General features: G+C 39.3%; 1 long non-coding RNA gene across 1 annotated transcript; it reads left to right on the top strand.

Moving 5' to 3' along the window:
* Positions 1-11042: 11042 nt before the first annotated feature.
* On the top strand, positions 11043-14238 carry LOC120976741 (uncharacterized). The gene is made up of 2 exons (XR_005773025.2): positions 11043-11451; positions 11698-14238. It is a non-coding gene; the product is annotated as an uncharacterized lncRNA (long non-coding RNA).
* Positions 14239-15158: the final 920 nt, after the last annotated feature.

The following is a 15158-nucleotide window of genomic DNA, read 5'->3' as shown; positions in this document are numbered from 1 at the left end:
AATCCCCAATGGTCGGGGCTGTTAACGGGTTATCGGATCCAAAACCGGACCCGATAGCTTAACGACGTTCTGTTATGGTGGATGCCACGTGTCGGTCACCCTTGACGAAAGCACTTCTGTGATGCGCGATTTATCGTCACGGAAGTGGACACTTCCGTGATGATAATTTTGGTAATGTCATGGAACACTTCTACGACAGCACAGGTATGACTATCTTCATTCTGTCATAAATTTGTCATGGATGTACATGCATGACAGAAAACGTGACCTACTGTGAAAAACACGTATCATCACGGAAGTGTCTTTTTTTGTAGTGCAACAAGCGCTATAGTTTTACGCCCTTAGCTAGGCGTAAGGCAAGGATCTAAGTTTGGTCATCCTTCTTCTTCTTAATTTTCTTAGAGGTATTTTCATCATGGGGCTTTGTAAACACAACATAAAACATATTATCCATGGAAACTTTAGCAATCCTTTGTTGGTTTTCATCATAACCCCTTTGATTTCCTGCTACAATCCAAGAGTAATGTTGATTAACATTATTGAAAACTTGTTGGATTATATCTAGAATGGGGACTTCCTTCTTAAGATTCTCATCAAAGATTTTATTATCCCCAAGCAAATGCCTTAGTGCATAGTCACTATTATAAAGAATTTCATTTATCACAGGCTTTTCACGATTCATACCATAAAAATCAAAGATTTCCCTAGCTTCCCGTATTATGTAGTCAAACTCATTCATAAGAACGAGAGTGGACAACTTTTTAGCCCTAGGATTCTTTATTTCGGGAAGCTCAAAAAACAATCTTTGCAAAGTAGGATGAGTGTGGATAAATTTACTTTCAAGTTTCACAACTAGTGCTGAAATAGCATCCGCATAAGATCTATTAGTTTTAAGTATAGGAGCATCATCAAGACTCAGATTTCCCACACAATTGAAAAATTCTTGGATACGTTCTTTTCCCATAATGTTCCCTTGCCCCAAGATAAAAGTTTTAGCATCCAGATTGCCTGTACGTCCAATCTTAGGAGTCAGGCCATCATCTGTTGGTGCCATACCGAAATCACTCATGATTGCAAGCAAAGAATAGTTCTGACAAGAAAATGGCGAACGGAAAAGGAGAGGCAAATAAAACGGCAAAAAAATTTGAAGTGGGGGAGAGGAAAACGAGAGGCAAATGGAAAATAATGTAAATTGCGAGGAGATGAGATTTGTGATTAGGAACCTGGTTATGTTGAAGATATTCCCCGGCAACGGCGGCAGAAATTCCTTTTGATGTCGCTTGAAGCTACGTCGGTATTTCCCCAAAGAGGAAGGGATGATGCAGCACAGCGGCGGTAGGTATTTCCCTCAGATATGGAACCAAGGTTATCGTACTAGTAGGAGAACCAAGCAACACAACATAAACATCCCCTGCACACAAATAACAACACCTCGCAACCCGACGTGTTAAAGGGATTGTCAATCCCTTTCGGGGTACGGCGCCTCAAACTGCGTGTGGACGGGAGAAAGTTGTAATAGATTGAATAAATAGATCGCAAATAAATAAAAGTGCAGCAAAGTATTTTTGTATTTTTGGTTTAATAGATCTGAATAAAAAGAGCAAATAAAATAGATCGCAAAGCAAATATATGAGAAAGAAGACCCGGGGGCCGTAAGTTTCACTAGTGGCTTCTCTCGAGAAAATAGCAAACGGTGGGTAAACAAATTACTTTTGGGCAATTGATAGAACTTCAAATAATTATGACGATATCCAGGCAATGATCATTACATAGGCATCATGTCCAAGATTAGTAGACCGACTCCTGCCTGCATCTACTACTATTACTCCACACATCGACCGCTATCCAGCATGCATCTAGTGTATTAAGTTCATGGGTAAACAGAGTAATGCAATAAGAACAATGACATGATGTAGACAAGATTCGTTTATCTATTGTCGCAGATATGGATCCCATCTTTTTATCCTTAGTAGCAACGATACATATGTGTTGGTTCCCTTTCTGTCACTGGGATCAAGCACCGTAAGATCAAACCCACTACCGGGCACCTCTTCCCATTGCAAGATAAATAGATCAAGTTGGCCAGAAAAAAACCCAAATATCAGAGAAGAAATACGAGGCTATAAGAGATCATGCATATAAGAGATCAAAGAAACTCGAATAACTTTCATGGATATAAAAAGATATAACTGATCATAACCTCGAAGTTCATCAGATCCCAACAAACACACTACAAAAGAGTTACATCATATGGATCTCCAAGAGACCATTATATTGAGAATTCAGCGAGAGAGAGAGAGAGAGAGAGAGAGAGAGAGAGAGAGAGAGAGAAAGCCATCTAGCTACTAACTATGGACCTGAAGGTCTACAAAGAACTACTCACACATCATCGGAGAGGCACCAATGGAAGTGGTGAACCCCTCCGTGATGGTGTCTAGATTGGATCTGGTGGTTCTGGACTCTGCGGCGGCTTGATAAATATTTCATCGATGCCTTTAGGGTTTCCAGATTTTTGGGGTTTTTATAGAGCAAAGAGGCGGTCCGGGGGGCACCCGAGGGCGCGTCAGGGCCTCCTGGCGTGCCCTGGTGGGTTGTCCCCTCCTCAGGACTCCCCCCAGGAGCAACCAGGGCCCAACTTCTTCCTTCTGGCCCATAAAAATTCTCTGTAAAATTTCGGGGCATTTGGACTCCGTTTGATATTGATTTCCTGCGATGTAAAAAACATGCAAAAAAACAGCAACTGGCACTTGGCACTATGTCAATAGGTTAGTACCAAAAATGATATAAAATGATTATAAAACATCCAAGATTGATAATAAAATAGCATGGAACAATAAAAAATTATTGATACGTTGGAGACGTATCAGCATCCCCAAGCTTAACTCCTGCTCGTCCTCGAGTAGGTAAGTGATAAAAACAGAATTTTTGATGTGGAGTGTTGTTTATCAAGTCATATCTTATTCTTTTCTTTATAGCATGGACATTTGGACTTTTATGTGATTCAAATCAATAGTCTAGTTTTGACATAATAATTTTGATACTCAAGCGTATCAACAAGCAACCATGTCTTTCAAAATATCAATGCTAAAACAAGTTATCCCTAGCCCATCATGCTCAAACATTGATCCATTCATGAAACACACTCGAATATTAGCTACACCCAATACTTAAGCATGATCATATTGCCTCTTAGTTGGTGCTTTTATAAGAGAAGATGGAGACTTAAAAATAAAAATTACATAAAGTAAAAGAAAGGCCCTTCGCAGAGGGAAGTAGGGATTTGTAGAGGTGCGAGAGCTCAAAGCGAAAAATTAGAGATAAAAACATTTTGGGAGGTGTATCCATCCCACCAAAGAAAACGACTTAGAGTTCCAAACACTTTCCATGCTAGATATGCCATAGGCAGTTCCCAAACAGAAAATAAAGTTTATTCCTTTTTCCACCATTCTTCACTTTCCTTGGCTAGCCGTATCCACGGTTGCCCTCCATACCAACACTTTCCAAGGAATTTATTATTTGACAACATAAAGTAAATTCATTTTTGCATTTCGGGACTGGGCATCCCTAAAATCTTTGCTTACTCTCGTGCAATGACAAGTGAATAAACACTCATCGTGAGAATAACACATCCAACATGGAAAATATTAGCCACCCGTTACCGTTCCGCGAGCGAAACAAACACACAAAAGAGAAGTTTATTTTGAAAATTAGAGATGGCACATGCAAATTTGCTTAGAACGGCAAAAGAATATCGCATATAGGTAGATATAGTGGACTCATGTGGCAAAACTGGTTTAAAGGATTTTGGATATGCACAAGTAGAGGTCATACTTGGTGCAAAATGAAGGCTAGCAAAAAGATTGAGAAGCGACCAACCAAGAAACGAATAATCTCATAAGCAAGCATTAAGCATAATTAACACCGAATAATGCACCACAAGTAGGATATAATTTTCATTGCATGATTATTGACTTTCGTGCATGCATAGGGAATCACAAACCTTAACACTAATATTCTTACTAGAGCACAATTACTCATCAACATAACTCACATATCACATCATCATATCCCAAAACTATTACTAAGAATCAAGTTTATTTTGTCCAATGATCTTCATGACATTTTTTTTACTTTATCCTTCTTGGATATCTATCACTTTGGGACTAATTTTCATGTGTTGCTTTTCATAAGCTCAAACAAATATAGGTGAAGATCATGAGCATAACAAAATTCTTTCTCTCAAAATAATTTAAGTGAAGCAAGAGAGAATTTCTCCAAAATTTTACTAACTCTCAATTAATTTTCTTAGAGGTATTTTCATCATGGGGTTTTGTAAACACAACATAAAACATATTATCCATGGAAACTTTAGCTATCCTTAGTTGGTTTCCATCATAACCCCTTTGATTTCCCGCAACAATCCAAGAGTAATGTTGATTAACATTATTGAAAACTTGTTGGATTATATCTAGAACGGGGACTTCCTTCTTAACATTCTCATCAAAGGTTTTATTATCCCCAAGCAAATGCCTTAGTGCATAGTCACTATTATAAATAATTTCATTTATCACAGGCTTTTCACGATTCATACCATAAAAATCAAAGATTTCCCTAGCTCCCTGTATTATGTAGTCAAACTCATTCATAAGAACGAGAGTGGCCAACTTTTTAGCCCTAGGATTCTTTATTTCGGGAAGCTCAAAAGAAATCTTTGCAAAGTAGGATGAGTGCGGATAAATTTACTTTCAAGTTTCAGAACTAGTGCTAAAATAGCATCCGCATAAGATCTAGTAGTTTTAAGTATAGGAGCATCATCAAGACTCAGATTTCCCACACAATTGAAAAAATCTTGGATACGTTCTTTTTCCATAACGTTCCCTTGCCCCAAGATAAAAGTTTTAGCATCCAGATTGCATGTACGTCCAATCTTAGGAGTCAGGCCATCATCTGTTGGTGCCATACCGAAATCACTCATGATTGCAAGCAAAGAATAGATCTGACAAGACAATGGCGAACGGAAAAGGAGAGGCAAATAAAACGGCAAATTTTTTTGAAGTGGGGGAGAGGAAAACGAGAGGCAAATGGAAAATAATGTAAACTGAGAGGAGATGAGATTTCTGACTAGGAACCTGGTTATGTTGAAGATATTCCCCGGCAACGGTGCCAGAAATTCCTTTTGATGTTGCTTGAAGCTACGTCGGTATTTCCCCAAAGAGGAAGGGATGATGCAGCACAGCGGCGGTAGGTATTTCCCTCAGATATGAAACCAAGGTTATTGTACTAGTAGGAGAACCAAGCAACACAACGTAAACATCCCCTGCACACAAATAACAACACCTCGCAACCCGACGTGTTAAAGGGGTTGTCAATCCCTTTCGGGGTACGGCGCCTCAAACTGCGTGTGGACGGGAGAAAGTTGTAATAGATTGAATAAATAGATCACAAATAAATAAAAGTGCAGCAAAGTATTTTTGTATTTTTGGTTTAATGGATCTGAATAAAAAAGAGCAAATAAAATAGATCGCAAAGCAAATATATGAGAAAGAAGACCCGGGGGCCGTAAGTTTCACTAGTGGCTTCTCTCGAGAAAATAGCAAACGGTGGGTAAACAAATTACTGTTGGGCAATTGATAGAACTTCAAATAATGATGACAATATCCAGGCAATGATCATTACATAGGCATCACGTCCAAGATTAGTAGACCGACTCCTGCCTGCATCTACTACTATTACTCCACACATCGACCGCTATCCAGCATGCATCTAGTGCATTAAGTTCATGGGTAAACGGAGTAATGCAATAAGAACAATCACATGATGTAGACAAGATTCGTTTATCTATTGTCGCAGATATGGATCCCATCTTTTTATCCTTAGTAGCAACAATACATATGTGTCGGTTCCCTTTCTGTCACTGGGATCAAGCACCGTAAGATCAAACCCACTACCGGGCACCTCTTCCCATTGCAAGATAAATAGATCAAGTTGGCCAGAAAAAAACCCAAATATCAGAGAAGAAATACGAGGCTATAAGAGATCATGCATATAAGAGATCAAAGAAACTCGAATAACTTTCATGGATATAAAAAGATATAACTGATCATAAACTCGAAGTTCATCAGATCCCAACAAACACACTACAAAAGAGTTACATCATATGGATCTCCAAGAGACCATTATATTGAGAATTCAGCGAGAGAGAGAGAGGGGGGGGGGGAGAGAGAGAGAGAGAGAGAGAGAGAAAGACATCTAGCTACTAACTACGGACCCGAAGGTCTACAGAGAACTACTCACGCATCATCGGAGAACCCCTCCGTGATGGTGTCTAGATTGGATCTGGTGGTTCTGGACTCTGCAGCGGCTAGATGAATATTTCGCCGATGCCTTTAGGGTTTCTGGATTTTTGGGGTATTTATAGAGCAAAGAGGCGGTCCGGGGGGGCACCCGAGGTGGGCACAACCCACCAGGGCGTGTCAGGGCCTCCTGGCACGCCCTGGTGGGTTGTCCCCTCCTCGGGACTCCCCCCAGGTGCAACCAGGGCCCAACTTCTTCCTTCAGGCCCATAAAAATTCTCCGTAATGTTTCGGGGCATTTGGACTCCGTTTGATATTGATTTCCTGCAATGTAAAAACATGCAAAAAAACACCAACTGGCACTTCACACTATTTCAATAGGTTAGTACCCAAAAGATATTAAACGACTATAAAATGATTATAAAGCATCCAAGATTGATAATAAAACAGCCTGGAACAATCAAAAATTATAGATACGTTGGAGACATATCAGTAGCAAAGGACAAGCCTATACAAACTCTTATATAAAGCAAAGCGCTCCCTAGGACACATGGGAATTACTGTCAAGCTAGTTTTCATCATGCTCATATGATTCGCGTCTGTTACTTTGATAATTTGATATGTGGGTGGACCGGTGCTTGTGTGTTGTCCTTACTTGGACAAGCCTCCCACTTATGATTAACCCCTCTCGCAAGCATCTAGAACTACGAAAGATGAATTAAGATAAATCTAACCATAGCATGAAACATGTGGATCCAAATTAGCCCCTTACGAAGCAACACATAAACTAGGGTTTAAGCTTCTGTCACTCTAGCAACCCATCATCTACTTATACTTCCCAATGCCTTCCCCTAGGCCCAAACAATGGTGAAGTGTCATGTAGTCGACGTTCACATAACACCACTAGAGGTAAAACAACATACATTTCATGAAAATATCGAACGAATACCAAATTCACATGATTACTTATAACAAGACTTCTCCCATGTCCTCAGGAACAAACGTAACTACTCACAAAGCATATTCATGTTCATAATCAGAGGAGTTTTAATTATCATTAAGTATCTGAACATACGATCTTCCACCAAATAAACCAACTAGCATCAACTACAAGGAGTAATCAACACTACTAGCAACCCACGTGTACCAATATGAGGTTTTGAGACAAAGATCGAATACAAGAGATGAACTAGGGTTTGAGAGGAGATGGTGTTGGTGAAGATGTTGAGGGAGATTGAGCCCCTCTTGATGAGAGGATCGTTGGTGATGACGATGACGATGATTTCCCCCTCCGGTAGGGGAGTTTCCCCGGCAGAATAGCTCCGCCGGAGCCCTAGATTCCCGAAAACTTCCTCTTGATTTTTTCCAGGTCAAAACCCTTCATATGGAAGAAGATGGACACCAGAGGCCTGCCAGGGGCCCACAAGCCATAGGGGAGCGCCCAGGGGGGTAGGGCGCGCCCCCCAGGCTTGTGGCCTCCTAATGGGTCCCCGGTGGTATTTTCTTCGCCCAATATTTTTTTATTCCAAAATAATTCTCCGTATATTTTCAATTTTTTTGGAGTTGTGCAGAATAGGTCTCTCAGATTTGCTCCTTTTCCAGTCCAGAATTCCGGCTGCCGACATTCTCCCTCTTCATGTAAACCTTGTAAAATAAGAGAGAAAAGGCATAAGTATTGTACCATAATGTGTAATAACATCCCATAATGCAATAAATAACAATATAAAAGCATGATGCAAAATGGATGTATCAACTCCCCCAAGCTTTGACCTCGCTTGTCCACAAGCGAAAGCCGAAATCGATAATCATGTCCACATGTTTAGAGATAGAGGTGTCGATAAAATGAAATACGGACATGAGGGCATGATGATCATCTTTTAGAACAGCAACATATATTGACATATAATTTCTTATGCTACAAGTGACAATTCGTTCACAAGGTAAAGTATGAATTAGAAACTTTATTGAAAACCAACAAACTATGATCTTAGTCATTGAAGCAATTGCAACATATCATAATATCGGAAAGAGTCGATGTAAGAGCTTTTGTATAGCAAGTCCACATACTCAACCATCTTTTAGTCTTCTATAATTGCTAACACTCACGCGATACTTATGGGTTCAAAGCCTCAATCGGTCACAGAGAAGGATAGGGGCTTATAGTTTCGCCTCCCAACCTTTTACCTCAAGGGTAATGTCAATAATAATACTTTATTATAACCTGCATCCGAGTGGATATATATGTCTGGATCTTTCTCCAACACATAGTGCTTGCCAAAAATAAAAATTATAAAAAGGAAAGGTGAAGATCACCATGACTCTTGTATGAAGGTATAAGGTAAAAATAAAAGGTAGGCCCTTCGCAGAGGGAAGCTAAGGTTGTCATGCGCTTTTATGGTTGGATGCACAAAATCTTAATGCAAAAGAACGTCACTTTATATTGCCGCTTGTGATAAAGAACTTTATTATGCAGTTCGTCGCTTTTATTTCTTCCATATCACAAGTTCGTATAGAGCTTATTTTCTTCACACTAAAAGATATACATATTTAGAGAGCAATTTTTATTGCTTGCACCGATGAAAACTTACTTGAAGGATCTTACTCAATCCATAGGTAGGTATGGTGGACTCTCATGGCAAAACTGGGTTATGGGATGTTTGGATGCACAAGTAGTATCTCTACTTGGTACAAAGGATTCGGCTAGCATAAGAGGGAAAAGCAAACTCAACATGTTGGAGGATCCATGACAATATAACTTCTATTCGGATATAAGAAAACATAACCCATTATGTTGTCTTGCTTGTCCAACATCAACCTTTTAGCATGTCATATTTTAATGAGTGCTCACAATCACAAAAGATTTTCAAGATAATATATTTATATGTGAAACCTCTCTTTCTTTATCACTTCCTATTAATTGCAACAATGACCAAAACTATGTTTGTCAATTCCCAACAAATTTTATTCATCATACTTCTTGTATGTGAAGTCACCACTCTCCATAAGATCATTATATGGTCTTTTATTTCTTTTATTATTTACTTCTTTTTCTCATGATCATAACAAGAAAGAAAATCCCTCAACTCAAAACTACTCTTTATTATATAACTCACGGACTCGATTACATAGAGGGAACATAAAGCAAAACTCAAAGCTAGATCATACTAAAAACTTTTATTCTACTAGATCAAGATATAACCAAAAGGATCAAACTAAGAAAAACGATAAAGGTAAAGATGTGATGGTGATACGATACCGGGGCACCTCCCCCAAGCTTGGCACAAGCCAAGGGGAGTGCGCATACCCATATATTTAGATCTCTTTCTTCGGAGGTGGTGATGATGGAGTTGTTGATGATGAAAGAATCTTATCCTCCGTCTTCCAAGCCATAGGTTCACCATTGTAAAAAGATGAACGAGTCTCCGGGATCCTCAAATCTGCAGCCAAACTCATCCTCTTAAATCTGTATTCATACTCATAGTTTTGGTTTTGCAGGTCATAGATCTGGGCTTGGAGATGCTTGATTCTCTCATGAAGCTTGAAGATGGCCTCTCGATGTACTTGGTGTCCATCTTGTGGTCACAGGTTAATTCCGTGACCATCAAGTGATTGGCGTTGAGTCCACATTCCACCATCCCTTGGCACTTGAAGACTAGCTGCTCCATTGCTTGGAGCCTTGCCTCCACGCTTCCGGTCTTCTTTGGCCCGTCAACATCGCAGATGTGCAGCACCCCCTCATGCGTCTCAATAGTTTAAGGGTGTTGCAGCACCTCCGCGAGGTAAGGGTTGATGACCTTCTCGAAAAACTTGTCCTTGGGAGCGCTTGGAGACGTCATGGCGATCTAAAAACTTGTCCTTGGGAGCGCTTGGAGACGTCATGGCGATCTAGATCTGTCAAAAAACAACTCGAAATAAGAACAGAGGGTTTCGTCGTGGTACGGTGGTCAAAACCTTCGGGAGATTATATAATGAATTTTTAACGACCAAAAGGAGTGTTCCACAAGAAAACGGAGTCCGGAGGGCACACGAGGTGGCCACAAGCCACAGGGGCGCGCCCCCATGCTTGTCGCCTCCTCGTGCGCTCTTTGGACTACTTTTATTTTTTCAAATTTTGTAAACTAGCGGGTCCACCCGCGCAATTGCGCGGCTAGAATTGATATATTTTATATTTTTAAATAAATTATATGTCACATGGACTTGCATTTTCTTTCTTTTTTACATTATATTGTACAGAACATCTCCCTATGCATTTTCCTCTTCATATCATTGTTTGTGTTTTGGTTATGTCCACGTACTTCCTCGTTTTAAAATAAGTGTCGTGATTTTAGTTCAAATTTAAACTAAAACCACCACACATTTTCCGAATGGAGTGAGTATTATTTTAGTTTGGCCAACATTTTTTTGTGTGAATGACCAACAATTTCTTGATTTGTTTGTTTTTACTACATGTTCCAAATCCATCATGGGATACTGAATTCCGTAGCTTCTGTGCTTTTGAGAAAGTTCGATTTTATAACAATCGCCCACATTATATTCTGTAGCTAATATACCCTCGTGTAAAAATGGAATGAAAATCTAATACGTTATAGGAGTGAATAAATGGAATAGAAAAAAGTTGTTTTCACTTCATATAAGTTACGGCCGGCTAAACATTCCCACCCGAAAAAAATGCTAGAAAGTGCTTACGCGTTTTTCGTGTGTCCCGTGCGGCCGCTCGCAGTCCGTTCGATGCAATTGCGATAGGGCAGCACGTGACAGATGGGATCGGAGGAAGCGGTGTGAAGTGACACAGTTTTAATCTCCTTTTTTGAGATACACAGTTTTAATCTAGTACAGTAGTATTTTGCATCTGTACGGTTGTACTACTCCCATTCATGCCTTTTTTCATTCTTTTCTCTTGACGTGAACCCATTTCCCATTCTCGTTCGTTTTTCTCTTTTTCTTCCCTGATCTAGGGGTTCATCCACAGATCGTTGCTAGATCCAGTAAGTGAGAAGGACGTGGTGAGTAGGATTTGCGGCAGAGTGTCGTCGTTGCAGGCTCTCGGCGGCGGCCGGTCCTCCAGCTCGACTACACGTGCCTGCTGCTCGCGCGCCGCCATCGATTGGATGGCCATGGAGTTCGCGCCCCTTGAACCTAAGCGGCAGCTCTCCTCCAGGTAATCTCTCCTCTTCCCCTCCTTCCCCTTCCTTCCCAGATGCTTAGTCTGCTAGGATCCAGCAATTGTGTGGATTTTGGATTCTTCATGAGAAATCGGCTTGTGGTCTCCTGTTATCCCCTGCCTGCAGCCCGTGGAGATTTTTTCTAGTGGAGATAAGGAGATGCTTATGGTCTACTGACCTTTCTCTATATATTTTTTATCTTCGCATGGTTTCTTCTTACTCATAATTTTCATGCTCGCAAGACGAAGAGAGTGTTCTCCGGTGAGGTACTACTCAGAAGCCGGGAAGGGCAAATGCAGAGAGGTGACCAATATGCGCATGGAGTTTTTTTAGGATCAAGTGAGCGAAGATTTGCCTCAATTTATGTCAGAGTTGCTCATATCCCCCTGCCCTTTTGCTTACCTTGCGTTATTTTGGGTAATTAACTTTTTTTTCAGTTGACATTCTGCCCAACTTAGATCGTCTCTTCAATTTAGCTTGTCTCTTCAACACATCCGTATTAATTATGTGAAGTTCCGCATAGCAAAAGGTGTTCAATACTTCATTGTTTCGTCTACTACCTATAACACAATCTTTCAATAGTTCATTGTCTTGTCTGTATTTGTTAACATTTATATACGTGAATACACATACATTTATTTGGTTGAGGAGGCTATGTTGATGTCTATTTTTTTTAGAGACTATTCGTGAGAGTGATGAGAGTGTTAGTGCAGAGATATTACTAATCGCTATTTAGGTGGAATTTCTTTGTGAACTTTCTCTAGAATGATCAAATATAGTACTCCCTCCGTTCCTAAATATAAGTTTTTTTAGAGATTCCAATAAGGACTACATAAGAAGCAAAATGAGTGAATCTACACTCTAAAACTCCCTCTGTTCCTAAATATAAGTTTTTTTAGAGATTCCAGTACGGAATACATAAGGTGCAAAATGAGTGAATCTACACTCTAAAATACATCTATATACATCCGTATGTAGTCTGTATTGAAATATCTAAAAAGGCTTATATTTTGAAACGGAGGTATGTAGCTATGTAAAAATATCCATGCTTCAACTTTTTTAAATGATGTTAGAAGAGAGATAAAAATATTCAGGGGTAATAAATAACTAATTAACAAAAAAGTAATATTTTGTGGAAAGATCAGACATATTTATATATATGGTTAGGTTGTCTTCGACTCTATGTAATTGCACATGCATTGTCTATGCAAAATTCTAGTTTTGTTGACTTGATGAACTATATTGTAAATTAGAATATCTTTATAAACAATATTCTTTGTGGAATCTTCAGTTGGACACTCTTTGTTATTGATCAGCGCGTTCAATCCTTCCTTGTTTGTCACTCTCGATAATGCCACATACAGTTGTCCATGGCAGAATGCTTGCTTAGGCAAATATATTCCTACTTTGTTTTTGCAAGGATGTTGTTGTCGTCGAGCATTATTTGCAGTTCTTTGACGATGTTGGGGTCCACTGTTGATTTATTATCATTGCATCTTGACGCACTTATCCTGTTTGCCACCTTATTTACATTATTATAGATGTACAGCTGTGTGAACCAAGGTTTGTCTGTACCTTTGTAAAAGAGTTCCGATGTGGTGGTAGTTCTGTCCACGCAAACGAAAAAGAGAAAGTTCTTTGCAAGTGTTTATTTCCTTGTCCACAACTCCCATCGATGTGAATGAAAACATTGAGTTGTATGACCATATAATCCAGCCCTTCACTTCTTAAGAGGTTTCTGAGGTATGGTGGAGGGTCTCTTAGTGGTGGCAGATTGATTTTTCCCTGTTTGCAGCATATTCCAAAAGAGGGTGTCTTAGTTCCTTTGTTGAATTTAATCGTTCTTCACACCATAGCAATGATTTGCAATATTAGCATTTGTATGTTGGCCTTCCGAATTTCCATGTCTTTCTATTAGCACTTGTTGAGGTTGTGGTTCTGTTGCTGTCTCCAACATTGATTCTAATGTTAATTTTGTTGCTTTCGCTTCTTGTACGCTTCAATTTCTTATCTTCTTTAGCATTATCCTTTCTCAATTGTTTAGGAGCCTCTATGTTTGTATTTCTTCTTCCCTCTGCAGTCCTTGTCCTCTTTGTGCTCCTTGAGTTTAAAGCTTGATCTTTCTTTCTTTTTGTGTGGTGAGCTGTTAGCGCTGACGTATGTTGGACTGTCATCTCTACAAAATTTATTTTGTTAGTGACATATAGAGTTTTCTTAATAATGTTTTGCCACTGCAGACATGTAAGTGCATTTGGAGATATAGAGACTATAATGGGGGTGTCACATACAGAACATCTGGAGATCAATATTGTTTATCTGGTATGGCACTATAAATTAATATGTGTTCAATAGTGTTGCTCTTTTTGTAGCTTTCACACTACTGTCATGGCAGTGTGTGTATGCATGGAAAAACATGGTTAGAAGAGTTTTGACATAGAAGATTAGAAGCAAGGTTGAGCTGAGATCAAATGCTGACACACGTGAAGCATTGCATGTGGATATTACCTGAGGTTGATGGTGTTGATGCCGTGTCTTCAGTTTGTTGGACGTTTCTTTATGGCGTTTGGGCGTCGCGGGCGTATATTGGATACAATTTGGTAGAGTTGCTTCTATGCCTTCGATTTTTCGGTCGTCTTGTGTGTTCGATCATCCTAACATCTTGATAAAAGAGCTATTGAGAAAGTACATCATGGGTCAGACCGAAGAGTTGAATGTCGTCTTGTAAAATTATTGTTGAATGATGACTATGTGATATAAGCAGAAGGGATGAGCGTGTGACCATACCTCTTTTTGTTTTCTGAGACTATGATCTAACAATTTTACTAATGTATCTTGAAGAATGGACTGTATTGTGTAGATTATCTGAGGCAAAAAAATTCTGGAAATATGTTGGATGTTAAGGAAGTTAAAAATAATTTGCAGATTAAAAAGAGGATATATATATATATATATATATATATGTATATATATATATATATATACCTTGATGCTTAGTAATTAGAAAAAGGAAAATAAAGGTTTTGCTTAGTTCACGTGGGAATTGATAAATCTTGGACTCCTTTGCTGACTCGTACACGTCTGTGACCTTGAGTCCGACTCCTTTTCTCGTACATGGTCATGACTCTTGCTAGCCTTTTTTTAGTAAATGATCAGCCTTTCTAGCCTAACGTAATTAGATCAGATGCAAGTCTTTCCGTGCATAAGCATGTATACACGTGACAACGTGGTAGTTCAAAATATTGGTACGCACACGTTAATATGTTACGTAAAATCTTTTAAATCTCAGCCATTATTTTCTTGATCAAACGGTGCAAATAATATTAGCATATGTGGACGAATATGATGGCTTATTTGTCTTCTGTCTTAATTATATAATAGAAGATATTTCAAAACGGAGAAAAATTGCCATTGGAAACGTTTTGGAGTCGGTTTACTTACCGTACCACATACCTATTCCTTTTCGGAGTCTGAAACGTTCTGGAAAGTCTCCCTTATATACTCCTCCGGTGTTATGGTATTAATTGTATTGGTCTCAACATTTATGGGAGTACCTGAGATATAATGTTTGATTCTTTGTCGTTTACCACCTTCGGGTTAGTGCCTTCGGTGTTGTTGATTTTGATGGCACCGGAACGATAGACCTCCTCGATAATGTAAGGACCTTCCCATTTAGAGAGAATCTTTCTTGCAAAAAATCTTAAAC

The sequence above is a fragment of the Aegilops tauschii genome, chromosome 3 (genome assembly GCF_002575655.3).
Source record: "Aegilops tauschii subsp. strangulata cultivar AL8/78 chromosome 3, Aet v6.0, whole genome shotgun sequence".
NCBI classification, from domain to species: Eukaryota; Viridiplantae; Streptophyta; class Magnoliopsida; order Poales; family Poaceae; genus Aegilops; species Aegilops tauschii.
This window is presented reverse-complemented; position numbering and strand designations above follow the sequence as displayed.